We start from the raw sequence: 4,766 nt of genomic DNA, 5'->3' as shown, positions 1-4,766 counted from the left end.
TCAGCCACCTTTGGCTGCTGTTCAAGGTCATTAAGTTGGACCGACTTCACATCATTGCAATGCTTTAACTTCTTTGGACGCTTCCCATGGTCTTTCATTTGTAGCTCATCCATATTTATCTTTCTTTCTTCCACTGTAATGGTGTCTCTTGAAAGTTGGACCGACTTGACATTGTCATGCTCAGCCACCTTTGGCTGCTGTTCAAGGTCATTAACTCGGGCCGACTTGACATCATTGCAATGCTTTGACTTCCTTAGACCCTTCCAAAAGTTTTTCATGTTTAGGTTATACATATTTATCTTTCTTCCTTCCACTGGTGTCTCTTGAAAGTCCTCAATAACTAGTTTGGAGAATTAAAGTCTGGGGTATAGAGTTTTTTTGCCTCTGATTTATCTTTCTTCGTCCCACTGTAGGCTAGTACTGGTGTCTCTTGAACGTCCTCAATAACTAGATTGGAGAAGTAGTCTGGGGTCGGTAGGCTATATAGTTTATTTTCCTTTGATCTGGACAAATTGTTGTCTTTCATCTCTTTATGACGTCATGCCGTTCTATAGTCTGTTTCTGAACTGACGTTTTGCCTTTGATCTTGACGAATCACGTGTGACGTCATTCTATGCGCAAGCTGTGGCCGTTTGGAGACCGAATGCGTCACCGCGACTGCGACGAGGCTGTCCCATGAATACAGACATATTTAAATGCTGAAATAAATAAATATAATAGTAAATAAATGCTGAGATGAATAAATGAAAGTTGATACTGTAACAGACTGTCTCATGTTTGTCGTTCTGGTGTTGACGATGTTATGTCCCTTGAGGGTTACCGTAGCGAAGGCGCAACTCCCGCCTCTGGCCAAAGGAGAAAACAATAATAAAGAGAGTAGCCGTGGGCTGACACAAGATATCTGGTCTCCCGACTCCAGTTATTACTGTATGATAAGTGCCCTTATACACGAACCCAAGACGCTCGGTTACAATACCTAAACGGGACGTAAGTAAATAAATACATTTCTGTATTCCTTCATTTATTTATTTCTGTGTCCGTATGTTAGTGAGGTAGGCGGTCCGAACCTCATTCTTAAGCAGGATTGATCGAGTAGGGGAGCAAGACAGAAGCAACCGATTCCTAGCAAATCATCCCTGTGGACGACGTCAAAAACTAGCTAGCAGCACTCATGGCTTCGACCGGGCGGCCGCTGGCAGACCTGCGGGTTGTGGCTGACCAGCTTGAGAACTGTGAGTTTCTTCTGTTTAAACGTATAAGCAGCATAACAACAGCAGTTGTTTAGCTAAATACTGTTGGTCAAAGTGCCAATATACTCTATTAAACTGAACTAGGCAGCCATGTGGCGTTCACTGCTTTGTTATTTTTTTGTGCAGCACCGAGGACCGCAAACGAGCTAAGTTCACCTCCGCGGCCGCAACATAACGTAACACCCAGGCACCCAGTGGACGGTTGGTTTCTGCGGCCGCAACATAACGTAGCACCCAGTGGACGGTTGGTTTCTGCAGGGAACACTTTTCCATGCTAAATCCCTTGTGTAAACTAAATCACTATCGCGGTGATGAGTGATTCATTTATTCATGCTGTGCGTCTGATCACATTCCTGTAAAGTGTGCGATGATATCGTTAGCCAACATGTTTCGTCTGCAACGTTCTTATGTTCTTGTACTGATTATAGCTTATCCTCTTCACTTGATTCTAGCCGAGGTTTCAAGACTGTTTGTTTGGTCCATACTTTGGAGGGAGAATGACGACAAGGAGGCGAACTGTTGCTGCGCCCGCACAACTTCATTCGTACACTCACTCTTTCTGTTGTATTGAGGATAAAAATGCGGCCTTAGTCCCCAACCGACACGCCAGAGGTAGACTTGCTGCTGCAGGACTAGGGGAAAACGTCTTACATTCCAAGGTAAGTCAGGCATCATGATGGACAGACGCATCTTTCTTGAATTTTAGTTACCTTTCAAAAACATCAAACGTTATTATATTTCAAGTTAGATCGGTTGTTTGGATTATTATCTTCTATTTTCAGGTAGTCATACAGATCCAGATGACTTTAGAGAATTTATTTTAGAGGCATATCCAAAACTCAGACAAGGGGGAGGATTTGAGTTGCTCAAAATCTCTGGAACAACATGGTCGCCAACTGATCATCATACCATGTCCCAATGAGGGTTACCATGTGAGACATTTAAAAGATCCACAAACACAGATTGGTCATGCTACAATTTTCATCCGACCACTCCAAAGAAAGCTGAATCTGGAACGCTGTAAGATCCTCACTTTTAAATTGGTGTTCCCATATGAAAATGGCAAGAGTATGAACATTTACACAAGTATAGCTTGTGTTACATTTTAAAATGATCTTGTTTACAGGCATGTCAACCAGAATGCAGTAATGAGCTAGTTGGACCACCTCAGAAATGTGACGTGTGGAGAGGAGTTCCCTTTTACAAGAATCAAGGCTCCCAGTGATGAATGCGTGAGGTATTGCTCTACAGAACTAAAACATCACATTTGTCAAGCACTCAAGTAGTCGTACATCAGACATTAAGCATTAGGCTCTGGAGTCTGCCAAAAGATGTAAAGCATTTTGAATGTGGATGATCCTGAATATAGGTCTTGAGGGAAAGTTTAATTTTTTATGGATTTATTCTATTCTATTTATATGACCATTCTTTTCTAGTTGGTGTTTTTGTGAATGTAATGTACTATAAAATATACTGGCCCCAATAACAAAACGTGCTTCTCTTTACCCAAGACCATCACAGAACAGTGGTGAGGTAGAAACTGTGGTGACAACAGACAAGTGCCTCCCGAAGTGAAGGTAGATTTGTGAGCATGTTGACAAGGCTACAAGTGAGACAACAAGGGCCAGCAACACAAACTACTGCGTGCCACCTCTCAGGGACATGTGGCTGCTCCTGAGATAGTTGACCTAGATCCCACTGAGGAGAGAGGCTTCCCAGGTGTGTTACATCATTTAAACATTACATCATTTATTGCAATAAATTGTTGCTCTCTAAATATCAATTCATCCAGTATTAATTGGAATCATTTAAAAACTCTTTTTAGATTGGAAAATTCTTTCAAATCCCAGTGAGGCAGCAAAGGGATTTAAAGAAGACATTTTAAGCCGGCATGCAACTGGAAAATCATTCTATCTTACCATGGATCTTGGAGACAGTGCAGAGGACAGTCCTTTCTTTTTATAAGAGGGCTAATGTTGAGTAGGCTTGCCCCTTGACATGCACACTCGAGGGTAAATTGGTTACACACGCAAAACTAAAGATAAAAAACGATCATATATTCATTTAACTGATGTCTGTACTGTGTATTTTGCTTTTTCAGGAGATCCAGCAATTGGTGATGGCGTGACTCGCTGTTTCTTTGCAAGCATCATGTCCAAACTTCAGTATGGTTTCGAGATGAATTTTGGTAAACTTCAGGGGACGTTTTGGGAGGAATTTCGTCATCCAGCGCAGCTGTGTGCCTCGCTCCCTGGTGTACCGAGCCGCATATGTGCCGGGCTGCCCCCAGGACGTCAACCCATACCTGTATTATCCTGCTGCCCAACGTTGCAGGCGCTGCGACACGCGCACACACCACTGCGTCCGCTCCAGCCGTATCTCCAATAACCGATGCACCGTGACCCTTGGCGGTGCGAATTAGCCAGACCCAGCCCTCCGTGGGAACCTGGCGCTAACACAGTCAAAGCACATGCATGGCAAATGATACAGCTGATGGACCAGCAGTGCTTGTTGATGTTATTGTTGTGCATCTGAGCTCCTCGTTTTATTTTTATAGTATATAAATAAAACACTGTGTTGAACATGCATTGTAACTTCATTGTGGAAATTGTGGAAATTAAAGAAATGAGAATAATTGTAGCTATGGAAATAAATAAGTGCATAACAGGTGTATTTCCATATTAAATAATGCCAAATCTGATAGGCTTATTCTACATTTGGGAGGAGACTGATTTTGTTCATTTGAGTGGCTTTACTAAAAGGGTTTTACACATTGTTTGCACAAAGTAGCCTTATGCACATGTCTCACAAACAGCCACAGGAGTAACTGCTAACACTGTTGGGCATACTGTTGTATGCCAGAGCCCTGGCAGAAACACCGACATTTGATGCCATGTCATTATTTAATGTGGCCTAATTACCTAAGCTAAATTAAATTAAATTTTCTGTCAAACCTGTGAGAAAGCTTTAGGAAAAGTTGCATCATGCTCACCTGTGTGACATATGTACCTGAGCAGAGTTAGCCCTCCCACTTTACAAACTTGTCACCTGTTTGTGCTTTAAATATGATGGCACCATCTAGTGATTGAAATAACAAATACAAGTTGTATCCAAACTAAATAGTAAAAGTTGAACTTAACATATGAGGATCATCTCAAGTCTCAAATCTTTGTGGACTCACACATGAAGAAACTTCACTGAAACCAGCCAGAAAAAAAAGGTGACAAGTTAATGCAGGTGATACATGTGATGCCTTGATTACCAGTGATGAGATTATCCTATAGTACGCTTTGTTATAAGGCTTTATGTTACGATTCTACGATTGTCTGGACAAATAGAACAGCATTTGGTAAGTGAAACTGCTTTTGTTTTCTTTACATCTGCAGTGTGTTAATTTTGCCTATCGTGTCGCTTGTGGATAGTGTTCCCTGATGTAAATTCTATTTGAATGGCCCTTGCTCTTTAGTGTGTGTTGCTGGATTGTTTTGTCATGCTTTGTTGTAAATATGTGACTGG

General features: G+C 41.8%; 1 long non-coding RNA gene across 6 annotated transcripts; it reads left to right on the top strand.

The window, feature by feature from the left end:
* Positions 1-6: 6 nt before the first annotated feature.
* Positions 7-3,578, top strand: LOC116379338 (uncharacterized). 6 transcript variants are annotated; one of them, XR_004212413.1, is made up of 5 exons: positions 7-987; positions 1,083-2,487; positions 2,762-2,969; positions 3,076-3,262; positions 3,352-3,578. It is a non-coding gene; the product is annotated as an uncharacterized LOC116379338 (long non-coding RNA). The 6 variants fall into 6 exon arrangements; XR_004212410.1 differs by having other exon boundaries at positions 7-1,232; positions 1,377-2,487; XR_004212412.1 differs by having other exon boundaries at positions 7-1,494; positions 1,703-2,487.
* Positions 3,579-4,766: the final 1,188 nt, after the last annotated feature.

Source organism: Anarrhichthys ocellatus, unplaced genomic scaffold (genome assembly GCF_004355925.1).
Source record: "Anarrhichthys ocellatus isolate YVR2014 unplaced genomic scaffold, GSC_Weel_1.0 scaffold4140, whole genome shotgun sequence".
NCBI lineage: Eukaryota > Metazoa > Chordata > Actinopteri > Perciformes > Anarhichadidae > Anarrhichthys > Anarrhichthys ocellatus.
The sequence above is the reverse complement of the archived record's forward strand: the minus strand, read 5'-3'. Positions and strand labels throughout refer to the sequence as shown.